We start from the raw sequence: 22,038 nt of genomic DNA on the forward strand, positions 1-22,038 counted from the left end.
TTGTATGGAAAATTTTTGTTTGAAACATATCAAAGGATAACTCCTTGTAGTTAATGACATTACTTACGGTTCACTCTGTATATCAGTTTGGCCATCCCCAAGTTATGAAATGGCAACATATCAAAAGAACCACCATTTTTAACGACCATTAGATGGAAGCACAGTTGCTCCATGCAATTCCACAAGGGTTATAACGTGACTTCTTTTGCAGTCGAAGTAATTATGTTATAGCCTTACGTGGTGTGTCTAAAAAGTTTGGTGAATGGTGTCATATCTGAACGGCAAATTGGCGCATGTGCTTGCGCATGCGCATGGTTCTTCAGAGACTTGGGGAGAATCGATACACAGCATGCAATGCATGTGACTGGCAGTGTAAACAGACTGCGACCAATTGAACGTAGTCAGTATGAGAGGAAGTGTCACAGCGCAATAGAACAACGTGTAAACATCAAGTTCTGCTACAAATTGGGGAAGACTGCAACAGAGACACATGGAATGTTGGTGCAGGTGTACGGGAGGGAAGACGTGAGCAGAAAATGTGTTTACGAATGGTTTAAACGCTTCAGTGAAGGGAAGGAAACAATTGAGGATGAGCCACGTTCAGGTCGGCCATCGACAAGCAGAACCCCAGAAATGATCGAGAAAATGCGACAAATGCTGGCACAAGATCGGCGACTGACTCTAAGATCGATTGCGGAGGAATTGGACATTAGCAAGAACACGGTGCACACCATCGTCCGCGATGATTTGGGTAAGCGGAAGATCTGCTCCCGATTTGTGCCCCACACGCTCACAGACGAGCAGAAAGCAAAATGGATGGAAACTTCTGGTGATTTCATTTCCATGTGTGACCAGGATCCATTGCTTCTGAAAACCATCGTCACGAGAGATGAGACCTGGTACTACCAGTTCGATCCGGAATCAAAACGGCAATCGATGTCATGGTGTTCACCGACTTCCCCGCGACCAAAAAAAAAATGCCGTCTGCAAAAATCCAAGGTGAAAACACTGTTGATCGCCTTCTTCGACAACAACGGCATCATCCACAAGGAATTTGTTCCTGCAGGTCAAACCATTAATGCTGCATTTTACCAGTCCGTTTTGAACCGATTGCTACAGCGTATCCGGCGGGTTCGGCCAGAGTTGCACAGGACTGTAAAATGGATGCCGCTCCATGACAATGCCCCTGCACACTGTGCGATCCGTGTGCGCCAATTCCTGGCTCAGAAGATGGTAAATGTTCTTGAACATCCTCCGTACTCCCCTGATCTGGCTCCTGCGGACTTCTTTCTGTTTCCCCGCTTGAAGGCGGCCATGAAAGGTGAACGTTTTGCGGACGTGAATGCCATCAAATACTAAAAAGTTCGGTGAATGCTATCAGAAAACAAACAAAACAAAGATACAAACAAATTTTCTTTATTGCCCATCAAAATAGTCGCCACCCGCTACAACACACTTTTGACAACGTTCGTACAGCTTCTGGAAAGGTCTCCTGTGGAATCGATCGCAGAACGTCTGTCACACGATCTTTGATGGCATTCACGTCCGCAAAACATTCACCTTTCATGGCCGCCTTCAAGCGGGGAAACAGAAAGAAGTCCGCAGGAGCCAGATCAGGGGAGTACGGAGGATGTTCAAGAACATTTACCATCTTCTGAGCCAGGAATTGGCGCACACGGATCGCACAGTATGCAGGGGCATTGTCATGGAACAGCATCCATTTTACATTCCTGTGCAACTCTGGCCGAACCCGCCGGATACGCTGTAGCAATCGGTCCAAAACAGACTGGTAAAATGCAGCATTAATGGTTTGACCTGCAGGAACAAAATCCTTGTGGATGATGCCGTTGTTGTCGAAGAAGGCGATCAACAGTGTTTTCACCTTGGATTTTTGCAGACGGCATTTTTTTTTTTTTTTTTTTTTTTGGTCGCGGGGAAGTTGGTGAACACCATGACGACATCGATTGCCGTTTTGATCCGGATCGAACTGGTATTACCAGGTCTCATCTCCAGTGACGATGGTTTTCTGAAGCAATGGATCCTGGTCACACATGGAAATGAAATCACCAGAAGTTTCCATCCATTTTGCTTTCTGCTCGTCTGTGAGCTTGTGGGGCACAAATCGGGAGCAGATCTTCCGCTTACCCAAATCATCGCGGACGATGGTGTGCACCGTGTCCTTGCTAATGTCCAATTCCTCCGCAATCAATCTTAGAGTCAATCGCCGATCTTGTGCCAGCATTTGTCGCATTTTCTCGATCATTTCTGGGGTTCTGCTTGTCGATGGCCGACCTGAACGTGGCTCATCCTCAATTGTTTCCTTCCCTTCACGGAAGCGTTTAAACCGTTCGTAAACACATTTTCTGCTCACGGCTTCCCTCCCGTACACCTGCACCAACATTCCATGTGTCTCCGTTGCAGTCTTCCCCAATTTGTAGCAGAACTTGATGTTTACACGTTGCTCCATTGCGCTGTGACACGTCCTCTCACACAGACGACGTTCAACTGGTCGCAGTCTGTTTACACTGCCAGTCACATGCATTGCATGCTGTGTATCGATTCTCCCCAAGTCTCTGAAAAACCATGCGCATCCGCAAGCACATGCGCCAAGTTGCCGTTCAGATATGACACCATTCACCGAACTTTTTAGACACACCACGTATGTGATCAAGGGTTCAATATATTCATTTTAAATCACTTTTCTGAACATAAACGTCGTTCTTTACTGCCCAGTGACAAAGTTCTTTATTGTAATTACTGGTGATCCGTTTGGATATGAATAAAATAAAAACACCGTAAAACATTTACTACTCAACTTCATTTGTTGAAACTTTGTGCATACAGCACTGAAAGATGGGAGATTCCTCAGAGCTCAACATGACCTCCTTTGCGCACACTGCACAACTCATAATGGTGATGCAATTCAGCCCATGTCCGTTTTAACATAAGAGGGGTGATTTGTTGAAAAGCTTGAGTAATTTTTAATCTCAGACTATCAATGTTCCTGGATTTTTGTGAATAGATAATGTCTTTGACAAAACCCTATACGAGGAAGTCAGGAGGGGTTAAATCTGGGGAGTTTGGGGGCCAAGCCAAGAGATAGTTATGTTTCTTCTGCGACGTCCTGCATATTTTTTTAACACAGAACCTGTTTCTACAAATGTTCGATACCATAACATTATGGAATCGTATTTAGGTGCATTACGCACACCATACTCTCGTCGAAATTCCCTTTGAACTCTTTGAACTCTCTCAAATTTAGCATACCAAAGAACACATTGTGCCCGCTGTTCATTTGTAGTAGCCATTTTAATTATCTACGATTTTCATTTCTCCTTTCAGATTGTTCATGGAAACTGACCCATCTTTTAATCATAATATAATCAGCAAGAAATCTTTCCTACCATAATAATAAATTAATATTATCTATAACCAAACGGATCAGACTGTACGTTAAAAAAAATTAAAAGACAGTTATATTCTGTACTTAAGTTTCTCTAGCCTTAAAAATATTTATTTATTCACTTGAAGTTCTATTTTGAAACATTCTGTATAGTGGAATAGACCAATGAACCATTTATATCTCGGAATTAAAAAATTGTAAGAATTTTTAATAAAAAAAATAATAGAATGCTTCGTCCGTTAATCGGCTCTATAAAGCGTTGGAACATCAAAGGAACAATGATTAGCTTCCGAGCCACTGCTCTTGTTCAATTAACTGAGAAAGTATACTTAGCCATACATAATAGGATTCTCCCCTTTGTTAAGCTGCCCAGAAATTTCCTTATTCCACCACAAAAGCACCTGCGGCAAACCGGTTGCATCTGATGGTGGACAGGAGCTGGTTCTAACTAGTAGGAAACGGAAAATACGGGTCAATGACGAGGTACGTAGCTATAGATAACGCTAGCCTCATTGTCTTGTCATAGAGAATTCACTTCGGATCTGCCAAGGAAGACAAGTTACAATTTCTTAATTGCAGAAATAATTTGTTGTGCTTTTCATGGCTATCGCTGTGTGCAGATTATATTTCACTATAATTCATAATGGAAGGGTTCAGAACCATAGTGGGCCAAACGCGATTTACTGAAGACGTAGAAAACAAAGGTTAAAATTAAGTTATTACCATAATTAAATGGAAACAGATAGGAAGTTATTTAAAGTATACACATGAAAACTAAATGATAGTCAATCTTCATTAAACTATGGTATTCACTTAACTTTAACTCTTGCTTTCTCCATTTTTAATAAATGGCGCTTGGCTCACTATGGCTCTGAACCCTTCAATTCTTTACCCAACAACCCTTTTCAATTATAGATACGACTAGTGTTAAAACAAGGTGATATTATACAGGGCTTTCATTGCAAAACATCCCAGTCTAAATAAACTATTTTTTAAATTTAATCTAATTTAAACAAAAAACGTCAATCTAGATATTAAGAGTGTTATTTACACTTTAGGTTTCATTCCTTTATCGATCCCTTTTCAACTTTAAAATAACATCTCTATAATATGATTAAGATACTTAATTTTGAAACACTATTCAAATGATCATACATCTCATTAATTTGTTTTCACAATATCTTTTGTTCTCTATCGTCACTTCGCACCCTGGATTGTTGGTACTGTTGATTAGGGCTGAAAAGAATAAAATTACAAAGACAATTGTTGATTACAGGTTAGTTCAGATATTTACCCAAATTAATATTGAGGAATATTATGGTTGAGAATAAATTATAAACCTACATTTAAAATTTTAAAACTTGGCAGAGGATGATAAAAGCCGAAGTTTGTATTTGTGTTATTATGTACGGTTTTGATACTATTTTAATGCTGTGTAGAACAGTTCCAAAATAGACTGTATTACTGTCTAGGAAAATTTGAAGCACATTTCCACTATTTAATTCAGTAAATTTCATTATGGAAATTTAGCAAACTTCTCAAAATTAACTGTGTTTTATCCTACAACTAATTTAGAATAACAACAATTCAAATTAACAGGCGACAATAGAGAAAAAATAAATGAAACAAACGAATGAGATATATAGGTATGGAATTAAAAAATGAGCAGAGTCTTGGCAGCGGACCTTCTCTATGTAGGTAACAAGCTTTGCAAGACTGTCCAGAAGTAGTATACATTTAGGCTCCCTCGTTAGGCACATGAATAATGCGTTGTATCTGGAACCTAGTAAAATTAAGTGGCCCAAATTTTGCTTCTGACTCTGTATATTATTATTGAATACTCTTTCAAATTTAAGTATCGTCAAATAGGGGTGTCATTTAAAATTTCAAATGGGTTGAAGATCGGTGAGGTGGTGAAACCTGAAATGCAAACACTGGTTTGAAACTTCCCTTTCAATAACAAAATTAGCGTGCTTTCATTTAAATTAAATTTAATTGGTATAAATAATTATTATTCAGAATGGGAAAATTGAAAATGAAAGCCTGGTATAACAGCGATAATGGAACATGATAAAGTGTTAATGGTAGAGAACATCAAATTGTTTCTAGACAACTGCTCCATAACCGCCTTTTCTATTAATATTTCCTCGAAATACGGGGTGATTCACGAAGTTTCACCGGCATTTAAAGAGGGCCTTCCTGAGTTCAAATGGAGTAAAATATATACTGTAAGTAAAAAATAGGGCCCATCTTAAAGTTAAGTCGCTACAGGTTATTCAAAACTCGAACTTCGAGACAACATTTAATAATATCACTACAAAACACACAAAACATTGATAAAGTTCCCATTCTTGCAACTGCTTACTTGCAGTAAACTTCATTCTGCTTATCAATTCTTAGTTTTACAAAAGGATTTTCAAACGTGTCTCCTTATACCGCCACACACTTGGTCATACCCTTATGAAACGCGCGCGTCGCATTCCTTAACTTATCCTTTCCTGATAATTTCTGCGGCGTCCATAATGCACAGAATTAATTCTTCACGTACGTTTAACTTAATTTGGTACATAAGATCCTTCATTCACATAATAAGCAATATTTAATCATAGGATGTGAAATCTGGGGGAACTCGGTGGCCAGGGATGAGGGCTTTCGCGACCAATCCAACGGTCTGGTAAATACTGGTTTTGATGATCTCTCACGGTGAGGGTGAAATGATCAGGTGCCCCATCAAGTTGGAAGTGCATATGAACATCGTCTAGTAATTGTGGCAATTCGTTTTGTAGAAAGTATAGGTACATGTCATCATTTCAGTTTCCGGGTAAAATGAATGGTCCTATTAGCTAATCATAAAGAACACCACATCATATATTTACACCAAATCAATGTTGAAAATTCGTTTTCTCCGTGACTTTAGAGTTAATACATTATCTGTCCATTCAAGTAAGTTATTAATGACATCCAGTGTCAATTGTGACTCATTATTGAACATAATATAACAGTAAAATTCTCTACTATTTCCGCTTAACCTGGTGCAGAACTCGACACGATGAGCGTGATCTTATGGCACTAAATGTTGCACTTCTTCAAGATGATACGGTGAAAGTTCATTTACATGGAGTGTCGTCCATTCATTTGACTAACACCGAGTCGCTTGAGCTATACGTCTTGTTGAAGTTCGAAGACTGCGTTGTACAGGTTTGAGAATGTTTTCTTCTTCTGCTACGTCATGTTTTGACACCTTTCATACTGGATACGAATACTGGAGTGTGAACAAGTTTGCTTTAGTGTATTAAATGTTTCACTAATAGTCTTAGAATTTCAAATTCTACGATTAGGATAACAACGGTGACATTTGGCAGCAGGAGCTGTTGCATTTCCCTCATACACACCATAAATAAATACCATATCGGGATATTCCTCATTTTACATTCTATCTTGAGACAACTAACAAGCTGCTAACTTCACAATGTATGACCGTCAACGAACATGCGACAAATGATTCTCGATGCATTGCAAAGTTAGCGCATGAGCTGATATTTGAGAGCTCTACTCACACTAACACGTTAAAAATATTAATGATTAATTCTAAATTATGTAGATAAGAAAAAAACTTTATTAGGAAAATATGTTTCAAATCACTTCAGGAAATGCTTTATTAGTGGCAGTAAAACTTCATTAATCATCCTGTATAGCTATAATGGAATCGTGTACGCTTTAGGGTCTCAGTTAATTTGTTATTTCATGCGTAACAAGCTCTCATGTTGAATAATAATTTGTTAAAAATTTTCACTTACAATAGCCTACAAAAAATTGCCAGATATTACTTTGGTTCTTCCCAAATATTTATGTCAATAACTTGACATTTGCCTCTAGTAATCGTCATTCAATATTATCATAGAGCTAATGTTGACGATTAAATCTGAATTTGAACAATAATTTATTACAAATTTTCACTTACACGCGTTTTGCCAAATATTACTTTGTTTCTTGTGAATTGTGGAAAGGTTCCTTCATAAATATATACATCAATAACTTAAGTTTTGATGAAGTTAGATATTATCTCCAGTCATTCTTACACATCCCAATAATCTGCAAATTCACGTCCACAATCACTAAATTTCGACCCATTTTCATTTTTTTTTTTTTGCAAGGAAGAAATCCAACTTTTCCATATTTGAAGCAAACTCCACAACCACAACTAATTACTAAAAATGGAGGGAATAAGCTCATTTACTAATGTCACCAACTCCCATTGTTATGATATAAATGGCAGTGGCGGACCGGGGTCCATTTGTCGCGAATTCTAAGCTCAAGACAATTTCAGAAAATGGAATATTTCCTAAAGCAAAAGAGAAACAACCTGGATTACAATGCCTGCACAAACTCTCACAATTTGTTTAAACAAATAGCAATGATTGCACAAGAATTCTTTCAGATATGTCTAACTCTATCCCAAATTCACTGATTTAATACAAACCATTCTGAAACAATTAATTGTTTTCCTACAAAATATATAATTTTTCAATCACTTTGATAACAGAAAAATGTTTATATAATGTACAGTTTGGAAGATAGACAGATTGGGGTTGCAGTAAAAACTTCACTTTTCACAGGCATTGGGCCCTGTATACACATAAGGGGGTTTCACCTAAGTATAAGGACACGAGTGAAACATCACTTATGGAGGGATGGCCTTAAACATTACAGTCATCTGGCACCGCAACATAAATTCCGATACATAATAGTGACTTCACTTCTGACTAGCTATTTTAGTTCAAAAGAGATAGACAGACAGCAAAATTTAGTTTATTTTCCACCTATTTCCTATGTTTATGTATATGCGTATCTCGCACGCTAATCCAGGGATCTGGAGTATCATGTTTGAACGCACGAGATTATTTTGCATTACGATTTAAAAATTCTTACCCGAATGAGATGGATCGCTGAAATTTATAGGTGTAAAACACGCAGGAAAAATTATTTGTTCTAAAATACATTTGCTATTCACTTTGTGTTAATTTAATAGGTACGTATAACGTATCTCTGGTACACCAGTACGCACATTCTGAAAAATCTATCGTTGGCATAAACAAACGTGCACCTCATTGTTTTCATTATCTGTCCTCTTCACAAAGGGTATTCAAATGCCGTGGATCGCTTGTCAATTTCACTCCAGGAGAGACACGCCCATGCCATAACATGATGTATATCAGTCGTGTTCAATACCTGTTTGAGTAGTGACACAGACTTGTCGCATCATGTACAGATAAGTTCTTCTTATGGCGCGACAGACTTTGCCTCCAAAATCATCTGCGACTGACACCCACTGTGTGGTTTGAGTAGGGTAGTAATTCATTTTATTTCGCCTCTGTTGTTTCCATTTAGATCCGTCCATATTCCGAGGCTTGATGACTGGTTTCTGAATATATAGGGTAAGATCATTAGTTCTGGATCGGTACTAGTTGATCAAACTGCCTATACTGTCAGTTTCTCAAGTTAGCGGCAGATGTCTCTTGTTTTACGTTTGGAATAAAGTCACTGTAGTTTGGTAGCCATGGCAGCGGGGTTTCTTGGAAGTTTGGAATGAGAGAAGACATAAGTTATGACGCAGTAGTGTTTTCTCCCAATACTAGCAGAAATTTGAAGAGAAAAATAAGATGAACAGAATTGAAAATCTGTAATTACTTATGTATATAATTCGGAGGCTCCAAATTTTCTCAAAAGATGGTCATAGGTATAAATTTTGCAGAGAAAAACTAGGACTTCACTAGAAGCTTTCAGTCTAAGCCTGCCGGTAAGATTTTATACTCTTGGAACGAGATAATTAGCAGACTGGGACGCGCGCCAAATTTAAATGCACTTCCAGTTTATATTCGTTAGAAGTAAAATATTGGAGTTTTAAGTGTACATAAATGTCTTAATACGTTTTGAATATCATGGATCTCATTTGTCTAGAGAAACTTTAGTTTTAGCAAGAGAAAGTGATGACTATTTTCTAATGCTTCTTTATGACACAAGGCACATATTCCAGCCCTTGAATGTTGGTGTTTTTGGTTCACTCAAATAGTCTTTCTCTGAAGAAAGAATTCACCAAAGTGATGTGTGAAAATAAAAAAAAAGGATATATAAATAAATACGATTTCAGCAATGTAGTAACTCAAGCCTGGAAAAAAGCAATTAGTCAGCTACAGACAAAATTTTGAGTGGATTTCGAGGAAGTGGTGTCTGGCCCTTGGAGCCTTCTGCAGTCAACACTCATTGTTCGAAAAGCAGAAATGATTCCACTCTTGTTCATGCTAGGCGAAACGATGAGACACAACCCGGATGCTCATCTAATGTAAGAGAAAGAAGAAACTCTCCAGCTCGCCAGTGGCTCAGATGATAAAAAAACTTTTTGCACCAGAAGAAGACATTGCCAAACACTCAAGAAAAATCACTATCTCGCACCGGCACTCGAACCCGGGTTTCTAGCTTTACGCGCTGGCGCTTTATCCACTAAGCCACACCGGATTCAAGTTCCGATGCCGGATTGAATTCCTCTCATTTTAAGTTCTACCGATTTTTGACCATATGGAAACGCAGAATATTACTGCACTGAAACTCCTTATTGTACTTTGGTACTTCATAGTAATATGATATCACTGAGCTGCACAAACTGAACATAGTGATATTGAGACGGGAAAAATTAAGGAAGAACAGTGCATTCGTTTTAGGCTACTAACTAACTAACTAACTAACTAACTAACTAACTAACTATCTAACCAACCAACCAACTAACTAACTAACTAACTAACTAACTAACTAACTAACTAACTAACTAACTAACTAACTAACTAACTAACTAACTAACTAACTAACTAACTAACTAACCTACCACTATCTAAATATTGTAGGACTGGTTCAAAATGCCAGCTGATGAGTGTTCCTTGATTCCTGTATCTTCCATGTTTTATACTTCTATCTTCCGTTACGTTTATGTCGTTATTAAATTAATTTACTACTACTCGGGTGATTCAAGAGGAGTTATCGCCACTTACGGAGTATATTTCCACAGACATTTTGAGAAAAAAATGTCATATAAACATGGGTCCTTATCTCAATATTTTCAGAGTTAACACTAACATGAAGTTATTTGTAAAATACGTTTTAATATTTTAAGGGTAAAAGAATATTATAGACAGGGAATGAACTATTCAGGAGTATCATTTCTAATTGACTAGTATTCTGAAGTTAAAAATTTGTTATAAATTCCATAGTTGGTTCATACAGATATTTTTTTTTCGATTTTAACTACAAAATTACATTTTTCTGACGCACTTATCACAATTGTTACAAAAATCACGCAACTTTTGGGAATACTTCAAGATTATACACTAGAACGCAAAATTGAACTGTAAATAATCAACTTCCTAAAATGTATATTTAGATTTCAGATTTTAGATTTTATTTAATGATAATCTATACTAATAAAAAATCTGTAGCCGAAATTTTTCTGGTAATTTTCGATTTTCTAAAGATAATTGGTCCTAACATATATAATTAACCACCCTGAAACCGAAAATCGCTTTTTTGAAATTTTTGTTTGTATGTCTGTCTGTCTGTCTGTATGTTTGTTATCTTTTCACGCGATAATGGCTGAACGGATTTCGATGAAAATTGGAATATAAATTAAGTTCGTTGTAACTTAGATTTTAGGCTATATGGCATTCAAAATACATTATTTAAAAGGGGGGTTATAAGGGGGCCTGAATTAAATAAATCGAAATATCTCGTTTATTATTGATTTTTGTGAAAAATGTTACATAAAAACGTTTCTTTATAAATAATTTGCGGTAAATTTTATTCCTTGAAAAATTTTGTTAGGACTGATATTTAATGAGATAAATGAATTTTAAAATTAAAATAACTGCCATCTAAGGCCGTTTAATGAATTAAAAAACAAATGACTTCTTCTATAAGGGGCCTTGGACAGCAACAATCGAAAGCTATGAAAGATAGCCTATAGAGAATGTTTCTGTGTTTGTACGAAGTAATATCGGAAGCTAAATTAACCGATTTGTATAATTAATTATTATTTCACCATTGGAAAGTGTAGTTTCTGTAGATGGACATAATGCTATAATGTTATTACAGTAACTTCTGATATAATATAATATAATATAATATAATATAATATAATATAATATAACATTATATAATATGTAATATTATATAATATAATTTAAGTTATTTGAAGGGTTGAGAACCATAGTGGGCCAAGCGCCATTTACTGAATACGTAGAAAACAAGGGTTAAAATTAAGTTATTACCATAATTCAATGGAAACCTATAACAAGTAAAATAAAATATACACATTAAATCTAAATGATGTCAATCTTCATTAAACTATGGTTGCATGTAATAAAAATTAAGAAACAGGTTAAAGGAATTGTTATTGCACCAAATGAGTGGTCTCTGGACCAAAATGATCGCATTTTATTTATTTGGATGCAATTTAAATTAAGTAACATATTAAACGATTTATCTTTCTATCAAATACGAATGTTCCCTGGATCAAATGTCCTATTTTAATTATGTAATTACTTTATATTTATTTCTAATGGGTGCAGCGGAGCGCACAGGTACAGCTAGTATATACATAAAAAACGTTTCATTAAAATACCCCGAAAGAGCAAAGCTCGTGTTCGGGGACAGTTCCGTTACATAGATATACATACAGTACTTAGTAGACAAAATACTTAAGAGAAAAGGTCACATAAATATGATAATAAAATTAGTAAATAATAATACTATTAATAACTGAGTGAAAAAAGAGACGATGTTGAGATTGGTGGATTAATATTAAATTATTATTAGGAGTATAATTAGTGCAGGTCATGTTGATATAGTAACCAAGATAAAATTGAAAAAAATATACTTGGGATAGAAATAAACTTGATTTACAATACATGGTACATAATATATAAATACAGGGAAGTCTGTCACATAAATTTTTTAATTCTGGATCTGAAAATTTCATTGCTTAAAGTAGTCAATTCTGGATGAAATTTTATTATCGAATTATATAGACGTGGACCATAATTTGTACTGTGTAGTAAAGCAGCAGATGTGAAACATTCAGGTTCAACTAATTTAAGAATTTCATTTCGTCTTGTATTATGATCATGTGGCTTAGCTACAAATTTCATTCTATTTTTATGATAGAATTTCATTAAAGAATATTTATAAATTTGGTCAATTCTAAAAACATCCAATTAGGAATGTATCAAATTTGTTTGATAATCCAGTCGCCTTTTCAAATAAATTTTGATTATACGTTTTTGCAACATAATTAGAGGAAAAAGAGCAGTTTTTGTAATGCTTCCCCATCCAGTTAGACCATATTGGATAACAGATTCAACTATAGCGAAATAAACCAAACGTAAAACATGAGTAGGCAAGAAATGGCGAAGGTTTACAAATTTGTAAATTGTTTACGTATCCTGTTACATAAAAAGGTTATTTGTTTATCCCATTTCAAGTGCTGATCAACAATAATTTCCAGGTATTTCACATCTACAGATTCTTTCAGGCAAGGGAATTTACAGGTTGTAGAGAGTTTACAAAATGAATTGTGGATTATTAATTTTAAATGAGAAAGTGATTTCAATTTGTTCAATCCAGAGACTGTTAAAGAACATGGCACCAGAGTAGTTTTAGTTATATGAGGTAACAAATTTGCATCAAGCCAGTTTTTGATCACATTTATACCTACATTGGCATGTTTATAAGTGTCCTCCCAAGTTAAACCACTGAAAATCACCACCGTATCATCAGCGTAAGAATAACAGGAGCCATTATGTACTTTCAAATCAATGTTTAATAAAGCATTAATATATATTAAAAATAGAATTATACCTAAATGATTTATAACAATCAATTTTTGTGATAAATGCGTAAGAATAATGTAATTTTTAGTTAAACATTTATGAAACAAATCTGTACAAAGCACCTAAAGAATTAAGAACACATTTTTAGCTTCAGAATGTTAGTCAATTAAAGAAATGATACTTCTGAATAGTTGATTCTCTATTTGTAATATTCTTTTATCTTAAACCAAAATACAAAAGATATTTTACAAACAAATTCAAATAGTGTAACTCTGAAAATATTGAAAATAGGACTCATGTTTATATGACAGTTTTTGCTCATAATGTCTTCGGAAATAAGTAACAATGGTGACACTTTTGATCAGAGGCTTCACATTCCCATGAAGACTGATTCCGCTATGGTTAATTGATTGGCTTGATTTTCTCCGAGGTGTTTTTTCTTCAAGCTCTAAGGTGATCGTTAGGTAATCTTCTGGCGAATCCTCTATCACATTTTGCATCAATTGATAACTGAGAATTTTATACATCATAGTTAAAAACCGATAAAGCAAATTTCAGACATCGGCATTCAGCTAATCTGTAACGCAATAACAGACTATGTGCATAGTAAACGATATACCGGTAGGTATCCTTTTGAATGTTTTTTTTTTTTAATGTTAAAAGAACGGAGCAAATAGTATCCTTCCATCTTTATCAAAAGCTTCTCTCTCTATTTTAAGGATATGAATTATACCACAGTCTAGTATATACACTCACGAAGCTCATTACGTAGTAAATATGCATCCATAGATAGTTGCTATCCACTAGGATCGCTACTATCGGCTCATCACAGACAATGTGAAATAGTACCTGCACAGTCTATTGTTCCTAGTACCCTTATAAACTCAAGCTTCGTGACTGTATATACTAGACTGTGGTTATACTGTTCAGTTGCCATGAAGACGCATGAGGGCCATGTAGATAAAGTTACATGCTTTCCAACTCGACACTGGAATGAGATTATGGGATCAGCATAACAGTGCGACCACCCTTCAACTTCCGGGAAGGACCCGATACTTAGTTTGACAGAGGACGAGTGTACCCGGAGAATTCTGAAAGTTTTTGCAATGAGGAAAATAATATTACTAGTCGAGATCGAGAGTCCATGATCTTCCTGTCGTAACCACTTGCTCTATCAACTATATTAGTCGGCAGTGTATTAACATATTGATCGTTAGAAATAAGCAGTTTTCTATACCACGTGTTGTTCCTTCAAATTCAGAATACTCATTCATAAATATAAGCACCAAAATGTTGTCTTCTTCTTCATTTGCTGCTTCCAGCTTCATTGTAATTAGTTGTCCGTTGTGATTTTGCCAGTTTTTTATCAGACGAAGTATAAAGAGAAATTAGACCAATTATTCTGTAAGAAATTTATTTCAATATTTTATATATGTTTTATTTAACAACGCTCGCAACTGCCGAGGTTGTCAGCATCGCAGATGTGGCGAAATTTTGTTCCGCTGGAGCTCTTTTACATGCCAGTAAATTTATTGACATGAGTCTGTTGCATTTAAGCACACTTAAAATTTATTTCAATATTTCCGTAAAAACTCGTCCAGTTTTTATTATCCGTGATAATCATGGATTCAAGCTAGGTGAATGAAAGTTTATGGGAAATAAAAATATCTTTTCTTCGGAAGAGAAGCAACGTTTATTATTCTATGTTACATACTACACTTTCAAAACGTAATCATTGTTACTGAATGTAAGATATCTTGACCTGTAGGCGTACAGAAAATAATTTTAATTGTGCTACATGTGTATTCAAGTTTATACCACTTTATATACATGTCTTCACTGCGAGGACACATATCTAAAACCATACTACAAAATCAATAATAATAAATTAAACGTCAACATAAATTTCAAGACAAAAATGTTTTTCGAATCTATTAAATACATGAGATGTATCAATAGTCATATAATATATTAATGATAAAATTTTCAAGTTCAGAATGCAATCAAACTTCCTTCATACTTAAATTACCTGCAAGTTATTCTATAGAAACAGATGTTCCCGGTTTTTATTGAGGTACCTTTATTTCTATTCCGTCTCCATCTTTGTATCGACTAATGAACCGTATCCATCGCAATGGTGTCGTGGTCTAAGGCATCCTGTCTAGAACTCGAGTTACGCAATTCGCGCTGGTTCGAGTTCTCATGAGAAAGAAATTTTCTCACAAAATGTCGGCAAGATATACGGGACCGGTGCCCACCCAGCATCATGACGCACTTAAGGAGCTACGATAGGTAGAGAAATCCAGTTACGAAAGTCAGTTATAAAGGCTGGGAGTATCATCTTGCTAACCACACGATACTTCCATTGTGGTTGGATGATCGTCCACCTCTATTCGGCATGTGAACGTGAGGCCAGCAGCCGGCTAGTCGATATTTGACCTTAAAGGGCTGTATAGCCATGGTTTATTATTATTAATCATTATGATGATTATTATTATTAAATATTAATATTATTAAATATTATTAGGCCTATTATTATTATTATTATTATTATTATTATTATTATTATTAAGCGACTATGTCTCGTGACCAGAATGTTGTAAGAAATGAAAATATAAATAATGGAAATTTATCCTTCGAAGAGGTGGAAAAATTCAAATATCTTAGGACAACAGTAACAAATATAAATGACACTCGGGACTGAAATTAAATGCAGAATAAATATGGAAAATGGCTGTTATTTTTCGGTTGAGAAACTTTTATCATCTAGTCAGCTGTAAAAAAACGTGAAAGTTGGAATTTATAAAAGAGTTATATTACCGGTTGTTCTGTATGGTTGTGAAACTTGGACTCTCACTTTGAACAAGGAACAGAGATTAAGGATGTTTGAGAATAAGGTCCTTAGGAAAATATTTGGGGCTAAGTGGGATGAAGTTACAGGAGAATGGAGAAAGTTACACAACGCAGAACTGCATGCATTGTATTCTTCATCTGACATAATTAGGAACACTAAATCCTGACGTTTGAGATGGGCAGGGCATGTAGCACGTATGGGTGAAAGCAGAAATTCATATAGAATGTTCGTTGGGAAACCGGAGTGAAAAGACCTTTGGGCAGGCCGAAACTTAGATGAGAGAATTTTGTTCAAATGGATTTGAGGGAGGTGGGATATGATGATAGAGACTGGATTAATCTTGCACAGAATGGGGACTGATGGCGAGCCTATGTCGGGCGGCAATGAACCTCCGGGTTCCTTAAAAGCCGTAAGTAAGTAAGTAAGTAAGTAAGTAAATAAGTAAGTAAGTAACCGTATTTTCACGGAGACCGAATAATTTGGATTCTCTAAGCGTAAATAATCTCGTTTTCGACTTTCAAAGGGTAAGAAGTAAAACTGTTGTTGGCATTCATAACGGACTCAGAATGCAAAGTTTCCGCCAATAATCTGTTCTTAGCTTTTAATGACATTAGTGGAGAACTCTGATAGAAAATGGGTGGAAACACGTAGACTCATGATTTCTCGGGTCCACAATCTGTGGATAACGTAACATACCGACGAACATGTACGAGTTACGTAAATGAAAATTTGTAAAATATTCCGCGACTAATCGTGAAGAGCCAGTAATTTAGATATTAAGACTATTTTTGATATTTTTCTGCCAAGTTAAAGCATGCTAATGAAACGAAAATTACTCGAATAAAAGTTTATTCTTAATCTGCTTATAACACAAATGAAAAACAGTAGTTTTACCAGATATATACTGCGCAACTTATATGATCATACAAAATATGATCGTTCCGTATAGCGTAAATTTTTCTACGTCCACCTGCACACGACTAGGGAATTGTTTTAATTACTTCGTTTTACGACGCTTTACCAACTGCAATGGTTATCTAGCATCTCAGTTATATGAAGGTAATAATGCCAGACAAATGTATTCAGGGTCCAGCGCCTAAAGTTACCCAGAATTTCCTCTTAATAGGTTGAGAGAAATCCCAAAAGAAACTAAACCGGTAACTTGTCCCAACCAGGATTTGAATCTGGGGCCGCTCTTTTCACGGCCAGACATTCTAACCGCTATTTCACAGCGGTGGACTGACTAGGGAAAGAATGTTTAATTTGCTCCTAATTTATCGTTTTTATGTCTTGTATAACAAATTATTCCACGTGTGTCCCAAAGCTCTCACAAAATCATACCATGTCTTCCGAAGGGGACATAGCTTAAAGTTGTCGGTCATTTTTTATATCTATGATGATATATAAATAGCAAGTACCCCTGCTGTTACAATACTTCTTTTCCATTATCATTAGCGTTCACATTACAATCAATAAAATAAAATGGAGATCTCTGACTAAATATTTCTGATTTCCTTATAAAATCAGGGAATATGGAAGTAAAACAGCGTTTTACAGAAGTATTTCTTGGTATACAAAATCAAACGTAAAGCTTTAAATGTTAACCGAATATCGATTTCCTCTTTGTTCAGGAATGTTACATTTTAGATACATTTTGGATAAGTAACTTATCTGTTAATTATTATTTTGCGACAATTGTTTTATTAAACTTATAAAATTGTCACCAATTACCAGCAGCAGAAATCCTAAACGTTTTTGAAATGAGGCAGATCTCAGTTGACAACAGATCCGAAGAAGTAGTATCTTCGTGGAAGATTATCATAGCATTATCTTACAATCAATATTTGCAGCTAACAGCACTCGACTCCCCTCAACATCAAAGTAATCATAGTTATCTAGTAGCAGATTCCATTAACATAAAGGATATACTGTTCAGCTCGATCACCTTGTCGCTCCTCACTGGTTACCAAGCGATCCTAGGGCATGATTTCAGAGATTACTTTGGTTTCAGCTGCCACCTTCATTTCACCATATTTACCCGTTGTTTTCAAATACTTTATCAACATAGGTCAACAAACGTAGAAGTCATCACACATATTACATTGAAATACAACATATTCCGTTGTATTAAATATACAGAGTGGAAGTGAAATAATCTTCCAGCTTGAAAGGGACGATAGGGACGATAGGGTACACGTAAATGAATAGAAAACCTACATTACGTTTTGTGATTACATGCACGGTTAATTAGAAGATTAAGTTTGAAGTTTCAGCAGTCCGACAACATCGTCGCTAATACAATCTACTCGTGATACAGACGTAAGAGGTCAACGAAACTCGGTGAGTCTCCGCACGTAAACTGCATTCTGCCAAGATGTTGCCACTCGCTCGCTTCGTTCAATGGCTTGACTTTAGAGGTTTTAAAAATTAAATTCACATAAAAATCATTCACGCTATTGAAATACGCCAGAGGGATACAATATGCTTTATTAGATTTCCTATCGATATGGACTAAATCACGATCCTACCCGCAATAGTTACCCAATAAGAGATTGTTAAACATTTGGAAAAAACAAAACTTTTTTTTTCTGAAAATATTATGAACTTTCCACTAATATGATATTAAAGTTTTTTGTTACATATTATAACATAAGTTATTGACTCTGGAAATCCGTAAGGCTACTTCACTTCCACCCTATATATACACAGTGAAAGTAGTATAACTGTGTGGATTTCAACAACTTATTCCTCCGATAGAGTACAACAAAGAATCCTAATACTATATTAGGCCCAAATCAAAACTTTTCTCAGAAAAAAATGTTCCCCTAAATATTAACACTGTTTTACTCGACATGTACTATTCATACGATTCTGAATGTTGTTATTAGCATTAGAGAGGCTAATAAGAAAAGATTTATCCCCCTACAAATTAAATAAAAAGATTAAAACGTATCGTTATTTCCTGCTATTAGGCAGTATGGCAATTCTGCTGCAGGAGGAAACTCAGTTGTTCAGACAGAGCGGTGTATGCTTGTATACATGGGCCGGCGACGCGCTGTTGCCAAACTACATAGATTGTCATCCTAATGTTGTAATTAACCATACAGTCAATTACAGAACGCATAAAGCTTCTCATTTATTTTAATATAGTATTATATTGTCCCTTCAATCTCTATAGTTATATCACTTCCATCCTGTTTATGTGTGTGGTGCGCGGTAAAAATTGACGTAAGTCAGAAATTGGTTGATTTGAGTTATGGCGTCCACATGAATACAAAGCAATGCACTTATTTAGATTGTTAATGATGTAGAAACGTCAGAGTTACAGCCCATTATATTTACTTTCAACTCCCATTTTCCCTATTCTTCAATCAATTCCTTCATTATGTATTAAATAACTTCATATTACCGTAATATGTCTACTTGATGTCCACCGCTTTGGAGTAATGATTAGCATGCCTGACCATGGTACGAGCGGGCTCGGGTTCAAATCCTGGTTGGTAGACTACAAGTTACCTGATTGGGTTTTTCCGGTGTGTTCTCTCAACCAATTGAAGCAAAATTGATGGACAATTTTCGGCGTTGGAACTCACACTAATTTCGCCATCATTAATTCATATATCATATTCATGGTGCGGCGTGCTGTATTTGTACAAGTGCGCGATCGTTCGGCTATCCAATCATTCACAGAATAGGAGTGGTAAGCACAATAAGCCTCAGGCTGCAGCGTAAGCCTTCGGATTTCTTCTCCGTACAAGAGAAAAAAATGATTATTTAATCAAAGAATATATTATTTCCTTTCCTACTGGCACATCTATATATTTTTACTTTTGCTTTCCAAAGTTTTAGCATTTGTTCTAGATACCTTTTGAATAAAGTTCGTGAGGTGCAGCAACCTTGTCTCAGACTTTTGTTTATTAAAATAAATTTCCTCCTACTTTTATACAAGTTGACATACCTTTATATCAATTATTCACTGTTTTTATGATTGTTTGGTTAACTGGTGTTGTCTTTCAGACCTCCCATAACTTTCTTTGTAATTTACTCGTACTATCATAAATGAACTTTCGCTCTTCCAATTTGTACTCCATTGCCACGAACTAAATTGAACCGCACTGAATGACGTTTGCTGTATAGACTACTAATGCTCTAATCTTGACGTCCCTTTATCCTTTATTATCTACCCATACTACACAACACGAAACCTTTCCATGCTCGATACATGAGAAATGTACTCACCATTTCCTCGGCAGGAGCGCTCTAACTACAACAGTCAAAGCTATACTGCGTTCACCTGAGCGAAATCAGTTTCCTAAAGGACGCTCTGTATTATGTTGCATTAAGTCCAGCACGCTTAATTATAATTCTTCATATATAGCAAATAGATTAAACTGAATCATATTAGCGCTAAGATAAGTTATTACTTTTTCGCGTAGGCTTTATTTTTACATATATCTAATTAATAAACTAACACTAGTCTTTAAAATTTTACTATTGCTGTAATTTCTTTAATGTATTTTAAATATTTGAGTGGAAGAGAAGGCCTTATATTCTTAAATCTTTCAGCGAAAATAAAGCATTCTACATTTTACGTCGCACTCTATCGTTTAGCATGTCTTCTAATAAGTTATTTTGCTTTCATTCTAGAACGTCGCATTTCAATTGAGTACCTACTCTAGATTCAAACGTAGTACGCCGCATTCCAATGCACTGTTTTACTTTCATTTCAGTACGTCACAATTCAATCCGATATGTTCCATCTCAATGCAACACATCTCATTCCACTACCAATCCACTAGGTGATATTCTAATCCAGTTCTTACATTTCAATACAGTATATCGCATTCGGATGCAATGTGTCGAGATCAAATTCAGTACTTATTCCAAAGCACTACTTTGCTTTCAATCTGGTATATTACCTTCCAGTCTAGCATGTTGTATTCACTTATATCATGTCGCATTCCACTGCATTTCCACTCATTTTTAGCTTTCCAATATATTACTTTGCTCTATAAAACATATAAATGCCTTTCAAAATATATATTGTATTAAAACATACAAATTATAGTTCCAATATGCTATTTTATTACATTAAAATACATTTCATTGTAATATAAAGGTTATTATTTTATAATGCGGTATAAAATTACAATTCGTTTACATTACATTGAATTTAAATTAAGTATATTATATTCCATTCCATTTTATTGCAACATTCCAATACATATTATTGTATTCTAGTACATTATATTTCATCCATATACATTAAATTACATTATAATATGTTTTTTCAATACAGCAGTGTATGTTACATTAGAATGTATTACATTGCCATTAGAATGCATTGTATTGCATCAGAGATACATAACCAGTTAATCACAATACAGTGTCATGTATATGGTACTCTGCCGCATGAAAATATAATTCACACCCATTAGTCCATTAGTCTACACTGCAGTCTAGTATAATGCATCAGCTTATAATAACCCATTAGTGCTCAGAATTATTTTCATTTTTTCTACATTTTTTTCAAATATACCTGATCTATGCATTGCTCATGTAATGGGTAAAATAGTAAACAAATTCAATATGCATCAGAAGATGTTAAAATTTCATGGCAACTTTAGTTTCCACTGAGTAGGCCTACTACAGAGAATATTTTCATGGCGTTTAAAATCTAGCTCACAGTAAATAAAATTATCATTGAATGGAACGAAATGAGCACACTTTTGCATACTGTAGTGCTCACTGACAACTAAAGTTGCCATACGAATTCACAACATTGTAGAATATACCCACAATAAAACTATTGTCATAAAGTAACTTTAAAATATTAAGTAAACATTCTGAAATGCATTTTAGGAAAATTTGAAGTGATGAAGTAAGATTTAATAACAGTGAATATATTC

The 22,038-nt window shown here is 35.2% G+C and overlaps 1 protein-coding gene across 1 annotated transcript in view; it reads left to right on the forward strand.

Annotated features, from left to right (window-relative positions):
• LOC138690952 (neuropeptides capa receptor-like) overlaps nucleotides 1-22,038 on the forward strand; it is an 889,384-nt gene that overhangs the window by 109,566 nt on the left and 757,780 nt on the right. The gene's annotated exons all lie outside the window — the stretch shown is intronic.

The sequence above is a fragment of the Periplaneta americana genome, chromosome 16 (assembly GCF_040183065.1).
Source record: "Periplaneta americana isolate PAMFEO1 chromosome 16, P.americana_PAMFEO1_priV1, whole genome shotgun sequence".
NCBI lineage: Eukaryota > Metazoa > Arthropoda > Insecta > Blattodea > Blattidae > Periplaneta > Periplaneta americana.